This window comes from Hordeum vulgare, chromosome 6H, assembly GCF_904849725.1.
Source record: "Hordeum vulgare subsp. vulgare chromosome 6H, MorexV3_pseudomolecules_assembly, whole genome shotgun sequence".
NCBI lineage: Eukaryota > Viridiplantae > Streptophyta > Magnoliopsida > Poales > Poaceae > Hordeum > Hordeum vulgare.
Window position 1 is genome coordinate 91,588,310 of NC_058523.1, and position 23,660 is coordinate 91,611,969.

At 42.6% G+C, this 23,660-nt stretch overlaps 1 long non-coding RNA gene across 1 annotated transcript; it reads left to right on the plus strand.

The window, feature by feature from the left end:
- The first annotated feature begins 20,200 nt into the window (after positions 1-20,200).
- Positions 20,201-23,438, plus strand: LOC123406040. The gene is made up of 3 exons (XR_006611999.1): positions 20,201-20,316; positions 20,659-20,725; positions 23,398-23,438. It is a non-coding gene; the product is annotated as an uncharacterized LOC123406040 (long non-coding RNA).
- Positions 23,439-23,660: the final 222 nt, after the last annotated feature.

A 23,660-nucleotide genomic window follows, 5' to 3' on the forward strand; every position in this document is an offset into this window, starting at 1 on the left:
TACAAAAAAAAATCAAATCTCTTCGTATCCTTAAAGCTAGGATTTTTTTCAGTTAACGTTTGAAGTATTTCGGAAGAGATACATAGCTTCATTTATACAAGAAATATCTGCGAGGATAAGGATATCACTGCGGCGATTAGAAGAGCCAATAATTACTGGCTCCTAACCGACGCAAGTTACTTAGAAAGATATTGAACCATATATCAACTGTTGTTCCAACAGAACAAAAATACTGCTATGTCATATATGCGTAAATATGAAATAAAAGTTGTCGGCACTTGATTCATGACGACTAGCCGGTGCAATCTACTTAGAAAGATAATGGAGAGTCTTTTATCAGTTGTTCTCCAACATATTGCAAATATTGCCATGTAATATGCACATGAAATTGGAGAAAATTTATGATCTAAGATTATGAGTGATGTAGTACTATACTATACCCACACATAATTAGATTATATATATACACATATTCATGACTTGTAAGTGCATCTAATGCAAATCTTCTTTATCACATGTTTTTCCTTGATGTTTGACATGAGATCTCCTTAAGTTTTGGCCTCTCTTATTTTTTTTATGTTGGGACGTACTGACAATTAATCAGAATTGATTCACTCATTTGATCAAGGAAGATGGATCATTTAGCAACTTTATTTCTCTCAATTAACTTGAAGGATATCATGTGTCAAGCAAGATTATATATGTTTGTTCTTAATTATTTTTCTTGAATGAGTTATCTTAAAGAGTAAACAAATACTTTTTCATGATTAACGGAACCAATATATTTTAAAATACGTCATTTTTATTAATATAATACTCGATGTGTATCACAAATTGGTCTAATTTGGACTTTGATGGTGTCTTCATGTATATAAAAATAAAGGAGGTTATAAGATTTTAGAAATACTTTTCCAAACAAACCTCTACATATGATTTTTGCATTTCTATTTTAAATAATTAACATAATATACATATGCATAGCTTTGGAAATTTGATTGAAGTCATATGAAAACATCACCGATTGTGATATGAAGGGAGTTTTTTTTATAACGATATGAAGGGAGTTTGTAAAAAGTCTAAGCGTCTCAAATCTTTTAGATTCCGATAGTATGTCCCATCAATGCAGTTGTGCACATCACACTGCTATGCTCCACAATATGTTATTCTAAGATAGTATTTCGTAACTAGCCCGTGCGAATGCACGGGTTCACGACTAGTTTCCTTTAATTTGAGAAGTGGCTAGGGTTTTAGAATTTTCCTTCACCACTTGCTTTGTTCTTGTTGAAAATTTCCTAGATGCAATGCAAAGAAAACATGAGCACAAAGCTATCTTGCTTAAGGTGTCAGGGATGTGACATTTATCTAGCTCAAAAGATATAAGTGAAGCACATGCGAGCTAAATTGCCTAACTCAAAACATATAAGTGAAGCTCATTGAGTATTCTAGCAAATTCACGATGAGTACATGTCCCTCTCAAAAAGGTGTGCAGCAAGGATGATTGTGACAAAACAAAAATAAAATACTCCTATAATACACGACGCTCCAAGCAAAACACATATCATGTGGTGAATAAAAATATAGCTCCAAGTAATGTTACCGATGGATTGAAGACGAAAGAGGAGATGCCTTCCCGGGGCATCCCCAAGCTTAGGCGTTTTGGTGTCCTTGAATTTGTCTTGGGATGCCTTTGGCATCCCCAAGATTAAGCTCTTTCCACTCTTTATCCCATTTTCCATGAGAACATCACCCAAAACTTGAAAACTTCACAACACAAAACTTAAACAGAAACTCGAGATATCATTAGCATAAGAAAACAAACCACCAACTCTTTAGGTATTGTAGTAAACTTGATTTCTATTTAGATTGATGTTAGATTACTGTATTCTCACTTTTCCATGGCTAGTATCCCCCGATACTAACCATAGTTGCATCAAAATAAGTAATCAACACAACAAAAACAGAATCTGTCAAAAACAGACCAGTCTGTAGCAATCTGTATACTTCGTATACCTATGGTATCCCAAAACTTCTAAAATATTATGAAAATTAGGGCAATTCGCATATCAACCAGCAGCAAAAAGAATCAACTCAAAATCTCTTTCTGGATAGGAATTAAAAATAATTTCGTGAGCGCAAAGTTTCTGTCTTTTTCAGCATGATCAAACAACCATCACCAAAACTGATCATAAAGGTTCTACTTGACACAAACACTAAAAGAAACATAAAAAACACAAACATAACAGAATTATGATGGTGTGGACACAACAAAACAGAAAGCAAAAAAGAAAATATAAATTCATTGGGTTGCGTCCCAACAAGCGCTATTGTTTAACGCCCCTAGCTAGGCTTAATGATTTCAATGATGCTCACATAAAAGATAGCAATCGGACACGAAGAGAGCATCATGAAACACGTGACAAACATATCTAAGTCTAACATACTTCCTATGCATAGGCATTTTATAGGAAAACAAATTATCAAGACAAGCAATAACTACCATATGGAAGGAAGAAGAAAGAGACAATATCAATCTCAACATAACGAGAGGTAATTTAGTAACATGAAAGTTTCTACCACAATATTTTCCTCTCTCATAACAATTACATGTGGGATCACATTCAAATTCAACAATATAGCTATCACATAGGATATTCTTTTCATGATCCACATGCATGCAAAGTTGACACTCTTCAAAAATAGTGGGATTATCAACAACTAAAGTCATGACTTCTCCAAACCCACTTTCAAAATTATTGCAAATATCATATTCATCATGAGGCTTAAACAAATTTTCAAGATCATATGAAAAATCATCACCCCAATCAAGATCATTGCAACAAGTAGTGGACATAGCAAAACTAGCATCCCCAAGCTTAGGGTTTTGCATATTTTTAGCATGATTGTCATTAATAGAATTTATTGTGAAACCATTGCAATCATGCTTTTCATTCAAGGAGCCCTCGTGAATCACGTCATAAATTTCTTCATCACAATTTTCAGATTCACGCATCTCAAGCAAAACTTCATAAAGATAATCTAGTGCACAAAACTCACTAGCAATTGGTTCAACATAATTGGATCTCTTAAAGAGATTAGCAAGTGGATGAGGATCCATATCAATAGATACTTGGCAAGCAAACATGCAAGCATATTGAAGGCACATAGCACACAAGCAAAGGAAAAGAAAACGAAAAAGGCAAATATTTTTGTAAATTTTGTTTTTGTAGAAGTGGGGGAGAGGAAAACGAGAGGCAAAAGGCAAATAATGTAAATGCAAGAGATGAGTTTGCGATAGTTACTTGGTATGCTTCACTTGAATACTCCCCGGCAACGGCGCCAGAAATTCTTCTTGCTACCTCTTGAGCTTGCGTTGGTTTTTCCCTTGAAGAGGAAAGGGTGATGCAACACAGTAGCGATAAGTATTTCCCTCAGTTTGAGAACCAAGGTATCAATCCAGTAGGAGTATCAAGATGAGGCACCAATGTACTTGCGCAAAAACGAACAAACTTGCACCCAATGCTATAAAGGGATTGTCAATCCCTTCACGGTTATTTGTAAGGTGAGATCTGAAGGTGAAAAGTCCAACAAAGTAATTTCGTAGGTGTCAAAATATGATGTGAAGTAGACCTGGGGGCCATAGTGTTCACTAGAGGCTTCTCTCATGATAGCAAGTATTACGGTGGGTGAACGAATTACTTCGAGCAATTGATTGAATCGCGCAAAGTCATGATGATATCTAAGCAATGATCATACATATAGGCATCACGTCCGAGACAAGTAGACCAATACTTTCTGCATCTACTACTATTACTCCACACATCGACCGCTATCCAGCATGCATCTAGTGTTTTGAGTTCATAACAAACAGAGTAACGCCTTAAGCAAGATAACATGATGTAGAGGGATAAATTCATGTAATATGATATAAACCCCATCTTTTTACCCTTGATGGCAACAACACGATGCGTGCCTCGCTACCCCTTCTGTCACTAGGTGAGGACACCGCACGGTATGAACCCAAAACCAAGCACTTCTCCCATTGCAAGAATTATAGATCAAGTTGGCCAAACGAAACCCATAACTCGAAGAGAATTACAAGGATACGAAATCATGCATATAAGAGATCAGAGGAGACTCAAATAATATTCATAGATAATCTGATCATAAATCCACAATTCATCGGATCTCGACAAACACACCGCAAAAGAAGGTTACATCGGATAGATCTCCATGAAGATCATGGAGAACTTTGTATTGAAGATCCAAGAGAGAGAAGAAGCCATCTAGCTACTAGCTATGGACCCGGAGGTCTGTGGTGAACTACTCACGCATCATCGGGGAGGCAATGGTGTTGATGAAGAAGCCCTCCGTGTCCGAATCCCCCTCCGGCAAGGCACCAGAATGGTCCCTAGATGGGATCTTGTGGAGACAGAAGCTTGCGGCGGCAGAGAAGTATTTTCGTGGCTCTCTGTCGTGGTTTTGGATTTTTAGAGAATTTATAGGCGAAAGAGGTAGGGCAAAGGAGCCACGTGGGGCCCACAAGCTTGCCAGGCTCCCCCCAGGCCGTGGCTAGGGGCTTGTGATCTCCCCCGATGTCTTCTGCCTTGGTTCTCAAGTCCCTTGCGTATCTTCTGTTATAGAAAAAATCATCCCGCGGGTTTTATTCCGTTTGGACTCCGTTTAATATTCTTCTCTGGAAAAGGTCAAAAACACGGAAAAAACAGAAACTGACACTTGGCACTTGAGTTAATAGGTTAGTCCCAAAAAAGATATAAAATAGCATATTCATGCATACAAAACATCCAAAGTTGACAAGATAATAGCATGGAACGATCAAAAATTATAGATACGTTGGAGACATATCACAACTCAAGCTGTGCTTGGCAGCAAAATATTGCGAGAGCTGAAATACTAAAAACTATAGTATTTTAGCCAAATGATATAAAGATACACATGACTTGTTTGGCTGCCCAGCAACCTAAAAATAGCTGGATAACCTTGAAGCAAGACTGGCTTGGTGAGGGAAGGTATATATCGAGGACTTCATATATTCTAGTGGGAAAAAATCTGAGTTTTGCATATGTTTCAAACAACAAATTACTATGGGTATGTGCTTATAGCGTTACTGCAATTGACCAATAATCAATACGCCCCGAGTGTAACTCAGCAAGCAAGTGCATGCATCGCGTACATATGCACACATCACATAAACATAGTCAGGGAATGCAAGTCCATGATTTGCAAACTGTAGTAGCTAGCTAGCAGGTAGGGGCATGTGCTACGTCAACAAAAGTCGTTCCCCGGTAGTGGTGCTAGAGATCCTTCTGTCGTCTCTTGAGCTTGCGTTGGTTTTTCCCTTGAACAGGAAAGGGTGATGCAACACAGGAACAATAAGTATTTCCCTCAGTTTGCGAACCAAGGTATCGATCCAGTAGGAGGGTCTCATCAAGTAGAGTACGTGCGCAAACACAAACGAGCTTGCACCCAACGATTCAAAGGGGTTGTCAATCCCTTCAAGATTGTTTGCAAAGTGAGATCTGAAGGCGGAAAGTGCAACGAAGTAAAAAGTGTAAGGTTGAAAATATGGTGTGGAGTAGACCCGGGGGCCATAGTGTTCACCAGAGGCTTCTCTCAAAATAGCAAATATCACGGCGGGTAAACAAATTATTGTCAATCAATTGATAGAACCGCGCAAAGTCATGACGATATCTAAGGCAATGATCATACATATAGGCATCACGTCCGAGACAAGTAGACCGATACTTTCTGCATCTACTACTATTACTCCACACATCGACCGCTATCCAGCATGCATCTAGTGTATTGAGTTCATAACAAACAGAGTAACGCCTTAAGCAAGATGACATGATGTAGAGGGATAATCTCAAACCAATGATGAAAACCCCATCGTTTTACCCTTGATGGCAACAACACGATGCGTGCCTCGCAACCCCTTCTGTCACTGGGAGAGGTCACCGCACGGTATCAACCCAAAACCAAGCACTTCTCCCATTGTAAGAATCATAGATCTGGTTGGCCAAACAAAACCCACAACTCGAAGAGAATTACAAGGATATGAAATCATGCATAAGAGAGATCAGAAGAAACTCAAATAAGATTCATAGATAATCTGATCATAAATCCACAATTCATCGGATCTCGACAAACACACCGCAAAAGAAGATTACATCGGATAGATCTCCATGAAGATCATGGAGAACTTTGTATTGAAGATCCAAGAGAGAGAAGAAGCCATCTAGTTACTAGCTATGGACCTGTAGGTCTATGGTGAACTACTCACGCATCATCGGAGAGGTCATGGTGTTGATGAAGAAGCCCTCCATATCCGAATCCCCCTCCAGCAGGGCACCAGAACGTGCCCCAGATGGTATCTTGCGGAGACAGAAGCTTGCGGCGGCGGAAAAGTACTTTCGATGATCTCCTGATTTTTTGCGGAATTTTTGGGGATATATAGGCGCAAAACCTAGGGCAAAGGGTGTTCAGGGGGCCCACAAGCCTGAGGGCCGCGGCCTCCCCCCTGACCGCGGGGTGGGGGCTTGTGGGGCCCCTGCACCCCCTGCCTTGGCTCTCAAGTTTCCTGATCTTCTTCCATTACGGAAAAATTATTTTCGGGGATTTTATTCTGTTTGGACTCCGTTTCAAAATCTCCTCTGGAAGGGGTCAAAAACATGGAAAAAACAGGAACTGGCACTTGGCACTGAGTTAATAGGTTAGTCCCAAAAAATATATAAAAGGCATGCAAAACATCCAAAGTTTGACAAGATAATAGCATGAAACAATCAAAAATTATAGATATGTTGGAGACGTATCAAGCATGCCCAAGCTTAACTCCTGCTCGTCCTAGAGTAGGGAAGTGATAAAGAATGAATTTTTGATGTGGAATGCTACCTAGCATAGTTGTCCTTTGCAGCTTCTTTCACGTGACATGAATGTTCAGATCCGTAAGATTCGAAACAATAGTTTGCTATTGACATGAAAACAATAATACTTCAAGCAAACTAGCAAGGTAATCATGAACTTTCAAAATAACAAGGCCAAGGAAAGTTATCCCTACAAAATCATATAGTCTGGCTATGCTCCATCATGCTCACACAACTAATGTAAATCATGCACAACCCCGGTATTGGCCAAGTAATTGTTTTCACACTCTTACTTTTTCAAACTTTTTATAACTATCACGCAATACATGAGTGTGAGCCATGGATATAGCACTATAAGTGGAATAGAGTGTGGTGGTGGTTGTGAGACAAAAAAGGAGGAGATGGTCACATTGACTCGGCGTATCAAAGGGCTATGGAGATGGCCATTAATAGATATCAATGTGAATGAGTAGGGATTGCCATACAAGAGATGCACTAGAGCTATAAGTATGTGAAAGCTCAAAAGAAAAACTAGTGGGTGTGCATCCAACTTGCTTGCTCACGAAGACCTAGGGCAATTTGAGGAAGCCCATCATTGGAATATACAAGCCAAGTTATATAATGAAGATTCCCACTAGCATATGGTGGTGACAAAGCAAGAAGCTCTCAATCATGAAGAACATGGTGCTATTATGAAGCACAAGTGTGGAAAAAGATAGTAGCATTGTCCCTTCTCTCTTTTTCTCTCTTTTCTTTTTTCCATTTGGGCTCTTAGGCCTCTATTTTTTATTTCTTTTTTATTTTTGGGCTCTTTGGCCTCTTTTTTTTATTTCCTCACATGGGACAATGCTCTAATAATGATGATCATCACACTTTTATTTACTCACAGCTTCGAAGCTCAAAATGATGATGACTCTATAGGAAATGCCTCCGGCAGTGTACCGGGATGTGCAACGATCTAGCATGGCGTATGACGTTGAAACATCTCGCTAGCTATCTTACGATCATGCAATGGCAATATGAGAGTGACGACACAAGTCATGAGACGGAACGGTGGGAGTTGCATGGCAATATATCTCGGAATAGCTATGAAAATGCCATAGTAGGTAGGTATGGTGGCTGTTTTGAGCAAGGCATATGGTGGGTTTGTGCACCGGCGAGAATTGCGCGGCACTAAAGACGCTAGCAATGGTGGAAGGTGAAAGTGCATCTATACCATGGACTCACATTAGTCATGAAGAACTCACATACTTGTTGTGAAAGTTTTTATTAGTAATCGAAACAAAGTGCTAAACGCATACTCCGAGGGGAAGGGTTGGTAGGTGTTAACCATCGCACGATCCCGACCTCAACACAAAGGATGACAATCAATAGATCAATTATGCTCCGACTTCCTAACATAGTGGTTCACCATATGTGCATGCTACGGGAATTACTAACTTCAACACAAGTATTTCTAGATTCACAACACCCTACTAACACAGCTCTTAATATTACCAAATCCACGTCTCAAAACTAATTGAGAGGAATCAAGACTTCTCTTTCTACTCAATGCACATGAAGATGGAGGTTTTTGCATCCTCTTTGGGTACCTATCACATTTGGGACTACTTTCATAGCATAAGCCAACTACCAAATCACGCACCGCCGTGCTCTAAAAGATATAAGTGAAGCACATAGAGAAAAAGTATCTAGCTCAAAAGATATAAGTGAAGCACTATGAGCATTCTAGCAAAATCACGATGAGTGCATGTCTCTCTCTCTCTCAAAAAGATGTGCAGCAAGGATGATTGTGACACAACAAAAAGAAAATACTCCTAAGATACAAGACACTCCAAGCAAAACACATATCATGTGGTGAATAAAAATATAGCTCTAAGTAATGTTACCGATGGATTGAAGACGAAAGAGGGGATGCCTTCCCGGGGCATCCCCAAGCTTAGGCTTTTTGGTGTCCTTGAATTTGGCTTGGGATGCCTTGGGCATCCCCAAGCTTGAGCTATGAGAACATCACCCAAAACTTGAAAACTTCACAACACAAAACTTAAACAGAAACTCGTGATAACATTAGCACAAGAAAACAAACTACCACTTCTTTTGGTATTGTAGAAAAACATGAATTCTATCTATATTGGTGTTGGGCTACTGTATTCTCACTTTTCCATGGCTAGTACCCCCCGATACTAACCATAGTTTCATCAAAACAAGCAACCAACTCAACAAAAACAGAATCTGTCAAAAACAGACCAGTCTGTAGCAATCTGTATACTTTGTATACTTCTAGTACCTCAAAAAATCTGAAACATTACGACTGCTTGGGAAAAAGGCATATCAACCAGCAGCAAAAAGAATAAACTCAAAATCTCTTTCTGAATAAAAATGAAAAATCATCTCGTGAGTGAAAAGTTTCTGTCTTTTTCCAGCAGGATCAAACAACCATTACCAATGCTAGTCATAAAGGTTTTGCTTGGCTCAAACACAAAAAGAAACACAAAAAACACAATCACAACAGAAATGTGATTGTGTGGACGCAAAAAAACAGAAAGAAAAAGATAAATTCATTGGGTTGCCTCCCAACAAGCGCTATTGTTTAACGCCCTTAGCTAGGCATAAAAGTGATAGAATCAGGTATCGTCGTCTTTGGTGCTCAAACCATAAGTGGCCCTCATCATGGATTCATAAGGCAATCTTATTTTATTTCTAGGAAAGCATTCACAACCCTTCCTTAAAGGAAATTGAAATCTAATATTCCCTTCCTTCATATCGATGATAGCATCGATAGTCCTTAGGAAAGGTCTACCAAGAATAATAGGGCATGTAGGATTGCAATCAATGTCAAGCACAATGAAATCCACGGGGTACATAGTTCCTATTTGCAACAATAAGAACATCATTGATCCTTCCCATGGGTTTCTTGATAGTAGAATCAGCAAGATGCAAATTAAGAGAACACTCTTCAATCTCATTAAAACCCAGAACATCACATGCATACTTTGGAATCGCAGAAACACTAGCACCCAAATCACACAAAGCATTGCATTCATAGTTTTTGATTTTGATTTTGATGGTAGGTTCCCAGTCATCATTAAGCTTTCTAGGGATAGAGACTTCCAATTCAAGTTTCTCTTCAAGAGATTTTATCATAGCTTCGATGATATGATCGGTAAAGGCCTTGTTTTGGCTATAAGCGTGTGGAGAGTTTAACATGGATTGCATCAAGGAAATGCATTCAATCAAGGAGCAACTGTCATAATTGAATTCCTTGAAATCCACGGTAGAAATTTCATCACTACTCAAAGTTTTAACATCTTCTACTCCACTTTCAATGCTTTTAGCATCAAGATAGATGGACTCCGAATCATTGGGGCACTTTTCAACCAAAGTGGATTTATATCCAGCCCCATAATCATTAGGTTTGACACAAGAAAACAAAGATTCAATGGTAGTCACACCAAGCACTTTAAGATCTTCGTGATTCTCATCACGAGAACACGCCTTTTTAAGCCATTCATGTCTAGCACGAATTTGGTCAGTTCTTTCTTGGCTCTCAATCATGGAAACACGCATAGCTTTCAAAGTTTCATCCATGTTGATTTTGGGAGGAGCACATCTAACTTTCAAAGCATCAACATCACTAGACATTCTAGCAACGCTCTTAGCCAAATCTTCAATTTTGAGTAGCTTTTCCTCTATGGACGCATTGAAAATCTTTTGAGAGTTGATGAACTCTCTGATGTTACTCTCTAGATCAGAGGGTAATCTATTGTAATTTCCATGAGTATTGTTGTAGGAGTTGCCAAAATTATTAGAGGAGTTACTAGGAAAAGGCCTAGGAACATAGTTTCCTCTAAAAGCATTGTTGTTGCCAAAGTTATTCCTACTAACAAAATTAACGTCCAGGCTAGTGTTGCTACTCTCAATCAAAGAAGACAAGGGCATATCATTAGGGTCCAAAGGAGCACTTCTACTAGCAACCAAATTCATTAACTCGTCCATCTTAGCACTCAACGAGTTAATTTCTTCTATAGCGTGTACCTTCTTACTAGTAGGTGACCTTTCAGTGTGCCACTGAGAGTAGTTCATCATGATGTTGTCTAAGAGCTTTATGGCTTCCCCTAACGTGATTTCCATGAACGTTCCACCTGAGGCGGAGTCCAAGATATTTCTAGAAGCGAAATTCAAGCCAGCGTAAAAGATTTGAATAATCATCCAAAGACTCAAGCCATGAGCGGGACAATTTCTAATCATTAATTTCATTCTCTCCCAAGATTGTGCAACATGTTCATGATCAAGTTGCTTGAAATTCATGATATCATTACGGAGAGAGATGATCTTAGCCGGCGGAAAATACTTGGATATATAAGCATCTTTGCACTTATCCCAAGAATCGATACTATTTTTGGGCAAAGAAGAAAACCAAGTTTTTGCGCGATCTCGCAACGAGAAAGGAAAAGGCTTCAATTTAATCACGTCATTGTCCACATCTTTCTTCTTTTGCATATCGCAAAGCTCAATGAAGGTATTAAGATGGGATGCAGCATCTTCACTAGGAAGGCCGGAGAATTGCTCTTTCATAACAAGATTCAGCAAAGTGGCATTGATTTCGTATGACTCCGCACTAGTGGCGGGAGCAATTGGAGTACTAATAAAATCATTATTATTAGTATTCGAGAAGTCACAAAGTTTGGTGTTTTCATTCATGGTGACTTCGGCAAGAAAGCAAGCACACAAGCGAACAAAGAGCAAGCGAGAAAATATCGAACGAAAAAGGCAAACGAAAAAGGCAAATTGTGAAGTGGGGGAGAGGAAAACGAGAGGCAACTGGCAAACAAAGTAAATGCAAGAGATGAGTTTGTGACACCTACTTGGATGAGTTCTTGACTTGATCTTTCTCCCCGGCAACGGCGCCAAAAATCCTTCTGCTACGTCAACAAAAGTCGTCCGGTAACGGCGCCAGAAATCCTTGTGCTACGTCAACAAAATTCGTTCCCCAGCAGTGGTGCCAGAGATCCTTCTGTCGTCTCTTGAGCTTGCGTTGGTTTTTCCCTTGAAGAGGAAAGGGTCATGCAGCACAGGAGCAGTAAGTATTTCCCTCAGTTTGAGAACCAAGGTATCGATCCAGTAGGAGAGTCTCGTCAAGTCCAGAGTACCTGCGCAAACACAAACGAGCTTGCACCCAACGCTTCAAAGGGGTTGTCAATCCCTTCAAGATTGTTTGCAAAGTCAGATCTGAAGGCGGAAAGTGCAATGAAGTAAAAAGTGTAAGGCTGAAAATATGGTGTGGAGTAGACCCGGGGACCATAGTGATCACTAGAGGCTTCTCTCAAAATAGCAAATATCATGGTGGGTAAACAAATTACTGTCGAGCAATTGATAGAACCACGCAAAGTCATGATGATATCTAAGGAAATGATCATACATATAGGCATCACGTCCGAGACAAGTAGACCGATACTTTCTGCATCTACTACTATTACTCCACACATTGACCGCTATCCAGCATGCATCTAGTGTATTGAGTTCATGACGAACAGAGTAACGCCTTAAGCAAGATGACATGATGTAGAGGGATAATCTCAAACCAATGATCAAACCCCCATCTTTTTACCCTTGATGGCAACGACATGATGTGTGCCTCGCTACCCCTTCTGTCACTGGGTGAGGTCACCACACGGTATGAATCCAAAACCAAGCACTTCTCCCGTTGCAAGAATCATAGATTTGGTTGGCCAAACAAAACCCACAACTCGAAGAGAATTACAAGGATATGAAATCATGCATAAGAGAGATCAAAAGAAACTCAAATAAGATTCATAGATAATTTGATCATAAATCCACAATTCATCGGATCTCGACAAACACACCGCAAAAGAAGATTACATCAGATAGATCTCCGTGAAGATCATGGAGAACTTTGTATTGAAGATCCAAGAGAGAGAAGAAGCCATCTAGTTACTAGCTATGGAATCGTAGGTCTATGGTGAACTACTCACGCATCATCAAAGAGGTCATGGTGTTGATGAAGAAGCCCTCCGTATCTGAATCCCCCTCCGGCAGGGCACCAGAACGTTCCCCAGATGGGATCTTGCGGAGACAGAAGCTTGCGGCGGCGGAAAAGTACTTTCGATGATCTCCTGATTTTTTGTGGAATTTTTGGGGATATGTAGGCGCAAAACCTAGGGAAAAGGGTGTCCAGGGGGGCTACAAGCCTGAGGGCCGCGGCCTCCCCCCTGGCCGCAAGGTGGGGGCTTGTGGGGCCCCTGGTGCCCCCTGCCTTGGCTCTCAAGTCTCCTGATCTTCTTCCGTTACGGAAAAATTCTCTTCTGGGATTTTATTCCGTTTGGACTCCGTTTCAAAATCTCCTTTGAAAGGGGTCAAAAACATGGAAAAAACAGGAACTGGCACCTGGCACTGAGTTAATAGGTTAGTCCCAAAAAATATATAAAAGGCATGCAAAACATCCAAAGTTTGACAAGATAATAGCATGAAACCATCAAAAATTATAGATACGTTGGAGATGTATCATCATGCACCAAGAAGCTAGTAGCTAGCTTGTGCAGTTGTGCTCTAGTCTTCAGTTTCTATTTTCATTATGGTAATAAAATGCGTCAATTTCAGGGTTCAAATCAACACAAACAGCAGAAAAATAAATACACACAAGCACTCCCATCCATCCTGATATCCCCTAGATGTGAACTAATGATCCATCAAACTTATGTTAATTTAGCAAGTACTCCGTATGACGTTACAATAGATTTATTACCTGCTTGGCCTTGGATTCAGCTTGTAAGATCCCGAGCACCTCCTTGTCAGGGTTGGCCCGGTACTGCGCTTACACATGAACCTCCATGAACTCCAGCAGAGGAATTGGTGCTTCAGTTGCAGGCAAAACCACAAACAACAGTTTCAGTTCCAATCTTTGCAAAACAGAAAAGAGAAGAATTCGATGTCTTACAAATTGGTTCAATTCAATCTTGGCACAGTAAAAATTACGTAAGAAATTGGTTGAAACTCTTGACTTTGAATACCCTACACAAATTAATTAACAAATTTATGAAAATGTAAGTGATTTACTCGAATAGCACATTAATTGAAGACTAACCATATTATTTATAGCTTAAGCCTACCTGTCCAGGACAGGTGCATCAGTCAACACATACTGAGTCAAAATCATTGTCTGAACATGAAAATCCAAAGTTGATTGAAATCGTACAACACAAACATCTGATGTATAAGAGGGCAGAATTTCTATACGGTGTCGGCCCACCGAGCAAAAGTTCCAATGCGAATTCTACAATACAAATAGAACTACGCATAACAGGAATTGTAGATCGATTAGATCGGAACATTAGAATGGAAGAAATTTGCATAAAGTTGCAGGATGTGCAAACACTTCCTGGTTTACACACACATACCTAAAAGTCTGAAATTTCCAAATCAAATTTGTAAGGAAGGATAACTGGAATAGCAGGGGATTATCAACCTTAGTGCATGTGACTTCCGCCATCGTGGTCCGCCTCCCCGTTTAGTGCGTGCGGCCTCCCCACGCTGTCACCGTCCGGCCTCCCCGTCGGGTGAAAAGGATCGAGATGGACCTAGAGGGGGGGTGAATAGGTACAGTTCCAAATTTTAATAGTTACTTAGCAATTTTAGGCAATGGTGCGGAATATGAGCGTGAGCCTAATAATTCCAAAGACAAAGAGTAAGCTATTTAGAGTAAAGTAAGGCAGCCGGTAAACAATAATCAAATGCAAGTACGTAATAAGGATTAACACAAGTAGAGAGTTAGGGTTAGGGATAACCGAAACTCCAAGAGAGACGAGGATGTATCCCGGTGTTCACTTCCTTGGAGGGAAGCTACGTCACCGTTAGAGGGGCGGATGTTACCACGAAGGCACACCAACGCCACGAAGGCTCACCCTATTCTCCCTTTGAGACAACACCACGAAGGCGTTTCTCAACCACTAGTGGTAAGCCTTGAGGTGGCTTCCAAACCCTCACAAACTTTTTGAGGGGTAATCACAATGGTTTGATTCCTCTTCGAAGACTCCTACCGCCTAGGAGTCTTCAACCTCCAAGAGTAACAAGATCACGGGGATTGCTCAAAACTTGCTCAAATCACAAATCGCTTTGGTGGAGAGGAGGAGAAGGAGACGATCTATCTTTTGATTGGAACAACACTCAAAGGGGCTCACAAATGCTCTTGAGATCTAAGTTTGGGTGTAGGCAAGAGTGAGTGAGGAGAAAGGTGTTCTTGTAAGTGTTCTTGTTGTGTTGAACACCCTCTCACGAAGTGGGAGGGGGGTATATATAGTGGGGAGACTAAAACAACTGTTGGGGTCACTTAAGTGTGACAGTGGTCGGACATCCGACAGTTCTCGGATGTCCAGACTCCCACAAGGGGTCGGACGTCCGACACGGGTCGGTCGTCCGAGGGATGTATATATATCAGGAACCACTGTGTAGTCGAACAGGGACCGGACATCTGGAGGAAGCCGGATGTCTGAGACATTGGCTCTGTTCAAGGGCACCGGATTTCCGAAGGAGGTCGGACATCCGGCCCTCGGACGACAGGAGGAGGCCGGAAGTCCGAGTTATTTGACTCAAATTTCTCTGGTGCAAGGTTCCGGTTTTGCGAAGTGGTCGGGCGTCCGGCCCTCGGACATCCGGAGGGAGCCGGAAGTCCGAGTTATTTGACTCTGGATTTCTCTGGTATAAGGTTCCGGATTTCCGAAGTGGTCGGGCGTCCGGCCCTCGGAGGTCCGGAGGAAGCCGGATGTCCAAGGCATTGGTTCTGTTTTGAGATAAAAGCAGAGCAGTGGAGATGTGGTATGAGCAGAAAAGTAGAGATGTAGTATGAGCAAGTTCATCGCAAAACCTGTGATCCCCTCTTAATAGTGCGGGATCCCTATACTCAAGAATAGTAAATTTAAAGGATAGGCTACATCATCTTTTCTCAATCCTGAGCCTTCTTGACATATAAGTCCCGATCTTCTTAGGCCACCTTGGCACATAATTCTCGATCTACTAAGACTACTTGCCTTCTTGACATATAAGATTAGTTTCCTATGTATGTGTTGTCATTAACACCAAAACTCGATTAAGGGCATGACTGCACTTTCATCGGGTGTGTGCGGCCTCCGCACGCCATCACCTTACGGCCTCCACCGTCGTCGTCCTGCTTCCGCATCAGGTGCGTGCGGCCTCCTCGTACGACCTTGGGTGCTTGCGGCCTCCACCGTTCCATGGTGTCAGCGGGGCTGTGTCGGGACTCGGGAGCAACTTGCGCCGTACGGAGGGCCGGCCGGCGTCGAGGGCGAAGGGGTTGTCAACAGGGCTGCGATGGGAGAGCGGCTGGCGAGGGGGCGAGGGGGGAGAGGAGGGCCGTCCGATGTCGGGGGCTGCGTCGGGAGCGGCTGGCGACGGGCGGCCGGCGGCCGGCCGATAGAGGGGGCGACTGGCGACATGCGGAGGGTCGGCCGACAGTTCGAGCGGAGGGGTTGGCGGTGGTGCTACGTGGGGAGCGGCTAGCAGTGTGCGGAGGGGTTCGCAGCGGGGTTGAAGGGTTGGCATCGTGAAGGGGAGGTGGGAGCGTGAGCAGTTGGCGGGCCGACGACATGCGAGAAGAAGCGGTGGTGGGATGGGATTACGTTTCGTAAGTGAAGTTATTTTCGTTAACGAAGCTTGTAGACCATTGATCATCTGATTAGACGGTTTAGATTGCGAGTTGGATCTGCCCTCTTGTGCTTTTAATAGTAGAGATACATATGGCACACAGACGGACCCACCCTCTTCTATTGTCTTCATTTCCGTCACTGCTCTGTCTCGCAGACTCTCTCCCTCCCGATGTGCGCTCATCGCTGTGGTGCAGGGTGCCGCAACAAGGCTACAGTCAATGTGCTCTAAGCTTCTCATCACTCCAGTGCAGGGTGGCAAAATGCAAAAAATTGATCCAAAAGCAAAATTAATTCACAAAATGAACTGTCCGCGAAAAAAATCATCCAGCTGACCCTTTTTTATGACGCCTTTGTGTTAGGCGTTACACTACAGTGTGTGGCGCCCGACACTACGTTGTGTGACACCCGAGACTAAGTGTGACGCCGAAGGCATAGGCGTCACATTATACTGCGTGACGCCCGACACACAAAAAGGTCAGTTGGGTGAAAAAAATTCAAACATGGTTCGGTTTGTGAAATACTTTCGCTTCTAGATCAAATTTGTCAAAATTGCCGTGTAGGGTGCCGCAACCGAGGTTACATTCAATGAGTTCTTCCCCACATGAAATCTTTGTGCCGTTGGTCCATGCCACGCCATCGTACCTGCGCTCCAATGAATCACACAAGGTCATATGGATTTTGGTTCTCTTTACGTCCTACTGCTAGCTCTTATAGAGAGTTATTTACTCAAAACCACTATACTTGGGGCTAGGGTAACAGGTTAGTACCAGATTTAAGCCAGGTCACAAAAAGCCACCGAAAATGAGCCTAATGCGTAACACGGAGCACTGATTGTCATATAACCTCGCAAAAACAGTCAAACCGACCGATTGGACCCACCTGTAAGGCTCACGTGGCATGCCTATGTGGAAATTTTGCTGAGATGGACCAAGGTCCCACCTGTAATCCACCCATTGCCTTCTTCCTCCCCATCTCTTCAATCGTTCATGCAGATGACGGAAGCTCCGGTGGAGAGGTGCTCGCCGGCGGTAGCCAGTAGCATTGCAGGCGGACGATGAAGGCACTGACGCGTGGGAGTTGGAGCGAGGGGGCGCGGAGCAAGCTCGCACGACCAACTGTCGGCGCTTCTTCCCCTTGCCGCGTCCCTGCCTCACCTCTTTGTTCCTTATCGGCGAATGCGGGATCTTGCCGGAGCTCGACGTGTGACCGCTGAAGCTCGCTCATGGCCTCGGAGAGGCGCATGGGAGCCACAGTGCGCTCGCATGGGCACAGACATCAATGGCAGCCGACAGCGAGGCGGGACCAGGCGAGTGCGTGCGGGTAGGGTCACAAATGGGGTGCGTGCGGGCGGCTGACACATCTCCGTCGTCCACATCTCGTCGTTGGCTTCGCATCTGCAGGGCCTCCCCTGGTCGCCACACTGTGTGTCCTCACCTTCTGTGTCATTATGATTGCCATGCTCGCAAGAAGGAGCTCCCCGACGGCCGCCCAGAAGTTGTTTGATGAAATGCACCATAGAAATAGAGAGGTGAAGAAGATGACCGTTTACTCATTGACAAGTGGGACCTTTGCCTTACTTGCCACATCAGTTAGTCAAAATTTCGGTCTTTGCCACGTCAGCCCAATGGGCGGGCCTCACCTGTTGGTTCCATTGTTTTGCAGCCAAACCGCAGCATTAGTGCTCCGCATTACGCATTAGGCTCATTTTCGGTGGTTTTTTGTGATCTGGCTCAAATCTGGTACTAACTTGTTACCCTAGCCCCAAGTGTGGTGGTTTTGGGTAAATAACTCTCTTACACACACATGGCTAAACTTGAGTGTACTCTCGATTCTGAAGTTTCAGTGCTCTTTACATGCTACGGTGCTAATGCTAGCTCATACTGAGACATGCGAAATTTGGGTGTATTCTGAAGTGAAGATTGCTTGACGACATTTTTTCCCATGTGTTTGTACTCTGAAGTGAAGTAATCCATCAAATTTTAAAATATGTGCTAATTAAATTATTAATCTAGCTAGTGATATGTTGATGACACTTGATTTTTGTTTGAAGGGGTGAGAACAATAAATTGTTTTGCTAGACGCCTGGACGTGTTGCAGATTCATCACCGTCGCTTTCCGTTTGTACTGAGTAAGGCCCTTTCAAGTGCATCGATGCTAAGGGTGTCAAAGAAGCAAGAAAGTGATGTGGTAAAGCAATCTATGTAAAATGATTACCAACCAATGAATGAAGAAGTTTAATTATTGAACAATTCCATAAGAGAAGCTTAGCAAGAAAAGATAAACAACTATGCATTAAGAAGACTACTCCCTCCGTTCTTAAATATAAGTCTGTTTAAAGGTTTTATTAAAAGACTATATATGGATGTACATAGACATACTTTAAAGTGTAGGTTCATTCATTTTGCTCCGTATGTAGTCCCTAGTAAAATCTCTAAAAAAGTTTATATTTAAAAACAAAGAAGTAGTTATTAATGTTGCATTGGAAGAGGCCTAAGGCTGCCCGTAATGGAAGTATCATAGGTAGTATCATGCGTGCCAACTAGGCAATTTTAATGAGATGACACAGAATTAAATGAAGAAAGAGAGGATTGAGTATCATATCATGATACCGTATCATATTAAATGTTGTTCTACTATGTGTCTTGCATGACAATAAATGAACTATCCTATGATACTATCATATGATACTATACATTACGGATGTGGTATCATAGAGTAGTATCATATGCATGATACTAGTATATGATACTACTCATTACAAGCAGCCTAAGCATAACGGAGCAAAGGTCATTTAATATGGACAGCTTGTGGGCCAATGGTATTGTTCACAATAGGAGTTGCATAGGAAACAGTAGGCAAATACAATTGGAAGTGCATATCTCCATATTAACGGTTGGCTCATATTCCGGGTTCATCTGGACCTCGGAGCCACTAGAAATATCTGCACCTCATGCTTGTAGCGAAAATCTACTAAACAGTGTGCTCATGTTGTGTGTCCTGGAATTTTTGTCTAAAAGGACCCCTTGCCGAGTGCATTTGTCGGAAAGGATCAGTTGTGGACGAAAGTGGCAGAAAAGACCCCCACCCACCATGGCTGCAGGCGTGCCAGGCGACGCGTGTCACCTGCCGCCACGGCCCGAGGCGGCTGGGGCCTGCCGCCATGGTGCGAGGCGGCCGGCTGGGATTTCCGTTCCAGTGGTTCTGCGACGGAACGGCTAGGCAGTGGTGGGACATGCCGCCACGAGAGGAGGCGGCCAGGCGGGCCCTGCCGCCTCGGCAGCCGGCGGCCTGTTCTGTGCATGACGGCGCTAATTCCCACCTGCTCACAGCGCTGATTCCCACGCAGTGTGCACCGTCGAAATTTTTCCCGCTCTCCACCGACAAAACAGTGCCAAAATTTTCTGTATAAAGGAGATGCGTCGCTGCCTCCTCTCTCACTCGTTTCTCTTCTTTGCTTGAACCCACACTGCTTCTCTTTCTCACTCTCTTCTATTTCTCTCAAGAACTAGTCCATATGACGGTTTAAGTGGCGATTTAGGACGGTTTAAAGTTAGATTTTGAAGACGTTGTAGTTGAAGAAAAGATAGATCAAGGTAAGAGTTTTCCATTCATGTTGGTCGTGTTTGCATGCATGATGTTTTTATTTTGTTTGATTAGTTTCTAATTAGTATGTGTTTATCTTTTGTCTTAGGGAGTGTATTATCACTTTTGTGGAACTATTTTGTCATGCGATATGAACTACTAAGTTGAAGATCAAGGTATGAGACTCTGTTCACCTTTGTGTTCATGTGATAATAGGTCGACTCTGTTCATATATTACCGATGATTTGTTCGTGTTTGCATACAACTGGTATTTAGAAAGGAGCCGGAAAAATGCCTATGTAACTAGCATTTTTGTAAAAAAACATGTAATAATATGTTAGCTCCATTAGTATTATTACATGCAAGACGCGTGTGTAATATATTTGTTTATGTGATAATTTGTCAACCCCGTAGAAATATGACTCGTGATATATATATATGCATGCAGTATGTATTTTTATACATTTGCTAGCACGGAAATAATTATGTGTGTAATATTTTTGTTCATATGAAAATAGGTGGAATTCGCTGATATTATTCTGGTGATATATTATATTCGGAAGGATATCCTTATTTAAACCAGAGGTATGAATGACATATTGTAATTCATCTTCTATTTATTTTATAGATGGAGTGTCACCATAAGTGGTACAATATAAATTATTATGCGTAGATGTAATGGATGTTGTTAAATTGTTATATGTAAAAAAGATAAGTAATGGATGTTGTTATTACAATGTAAGTATAAAAATATGATTTCTAATGGACTAACGATGTAAATATGGCTGCTCGTTAGGTACTATGGAAAGTTTGTTAGTGTTTTATGGGCACGTCGTACGTGAGGGTCCTTCTGGTGTGGATGTGTCTAGGTGCGGGATGACTACGGTTGTAGTGAAAGACATGGTTAATGTAGAGTATGCGGTAGTTAGAAGGTGCATCCGATCGGTGTTTGGTTCAGCGATGAATGGAAAACAAATGACCCTGGAGGCTTTCGTGGTTGAGGGAGGAAATCGTTGGGTTCTGCGACGGGTTACTGGTGAAAGAGCATGGGCGTCGTACATGGGTTTTGCAAGCAATCCCAATAACTCCATGTATGGACAACCCATGGTTTATGTGGAGTTCATTTCTGCCAGTGATGTCGCCGAGTGCAGCAGCGGTGCCGGTGAGGCCCAGTTGGCCATAACTGTAGCCCCCGACGCCGGCCCATCGGAACCAAGTGGTGGCGAACATATGGCCATAACTGTAGCCCCCGATGCCGGCCCATCGGTACCAACAGGTGGCCAACAAGTGTATGACACGGGATATTGGTCTGCGGTCGTTGACATGAGCGAACATGTCGAGGGATTGCCGGAGGCGCTAGATGATGACGATGATGGTCATTCTTCTGCGTCTTCGGAATCATATGATGATGAAGTTGTTCCTCCTGAGAAGGCGGTCGCTGTAGCACTCAACCCAGAGTTTTTACAGGTTATGAGCATCACCAATGAATTTCACTCTGTTGCTGGCCTAGACGCGGGGAGTCTGGCTGTTGGACAGATTTTCCCAAATAAGAATCTGCTAAACAAGCAATACATAGCTATGCAATTGCTATACACAGGCAACATAGAGTGAAGCAGTCTGATAAAAAGGAGTTGAAGATCATCTGCATCCATCGCAAAGCGGGTTGCCGCGGAAGAGTTATTGCTCGCCAGAAGCCTGGGGGATGTCAGCCATGGCATGTCACAAAAATAGAGCAACATGGTTGTGAGCAAACCGGCACTCTTTCAGAGCAAATCCTGGACCGCTTATTCTGGGCATTCGCCTAGACTATACAAGCATTCAAGCATTGTCGTCCGGTTGTATCAATTGATGGTACATTTCTCACTGGAAAGTACAAGGGCACACTCTTAGTGGCGATGGCAGCTGATGCAAACAATCAACTTCTTCCTATTGCCTATGCACTAGTGGAGAGCGAAAACAAACATAGTTGGCTATGGTTCCTGTGTTGCCTGAAGATGGGTGTCATCAAAGATCGGGAAGGGGTTTGCATCATCTCTGGTCGCAACACCGGACTATTAAGCATGCTTGAGATAATTAAGGCTTCACAAGATCCAGATTGGGGGTGGCCCGATCTGGAGACAAGGTGGTGCATGAGGCATTTGGCAGCTAATTTTTATTCGAAATTCAAAAACAAAGATTGGTTCAAGCTATTCAAGAGGATGTGCATGCAGAAAACTGCAGCAAAAATGAATGCTATCTGGGCAGGTATCAATGGTCAAATCGAGCGTGCATCCCTCCCGGCGAGAGAAGACCGGAGGGGTCGTCAAACAGCAATAAATTTGAGCCAGTGGATTAGTGAGAATTGTCCCAATTTGTACAAGTGGGCGCAGTCTCAGGACACTGGCGCTAGATACGGTATAATGACAAGCAACATGTCCGAGGTGTACAATGGTGTTCTTAAAGGGGTGACGGCACTACCTATCACAACACTAATTGATGAAACTTGGAACCGGACTGTGTCATACTTTGTAGACAACAAGACCTGGTCTGAGAAGATGCAAAGACATCTCGATGACAAAGCAAAGAAGTCGCAAAGACATGGGTGCAGGCAGGTAGATGCACTTAGGAATAAATGGGAAGTTAGTGTGCGAGCAAAGTTTGTTAAGGGTCACCACAGGGGAGCAAAAAAACAAGCTGTGACGCTTGGCGCAACCTCGTGTGAGTGCACTTGTGGCAAGCCCAAGCTTTTGGGATATCCTTGCAGTCACGTATTGCGGGCAGCTGCAGATCAACAAATTAGTGTCGAGCCATACATATCACCATACTTCAACATGCACAATTTGTACAACACTTGGAACAGTGAGTTTTGGGCATGGGGCATTGATATGAACTACAAGCAATTATGGCCAGAAGGCACCACATGGGTTCCAGATCCCGCATTGATGCGAACCAGCAAGGGACGGCGTCAGTCTAGGCGTCATCGCAATGACATGGACCACAGCCAGTTGGGAGAACCAAGGCGATGCCGCGTATGTAGGTGTGTTGGTCACCCGCGTAGGGAGTGTCCGTATCGTAACAACAACACTGCGTGATATGTAATCATGCTATGTATTTTAATTTCATATGTAATATTCAGAATATGTATTTTAATTTCATCGTGATGTAATATTCGGAATATGTATTTTAATTTCATCGTGATGTAATATTCGGAATATTTATTTTAATTTCATCGTGATGTAATATTTGGAATATTTCATTTAATTTCATCGTGATTGCAGGTTATGGCTGAAATGCCCCAGCTTTTGAATGGTTATCATGACAACCACCACCGTTGCCAGCTTTTCATAAATCCAAATCATGAAAATCCTCCTTAGACCTTCCGGCTTCGAACTGTAAAGACGCCTTGGTCAATACATAATCGGTTCCTTGAACACCTTGAGGCTTATGGACTCCTACATTTTGCGAACATCGCAGCTCGTCGAGGTAGTTTTACTGCCGACCCATCCCTTTTGACATCCCTCGTTGATAGATGGAGACCGGA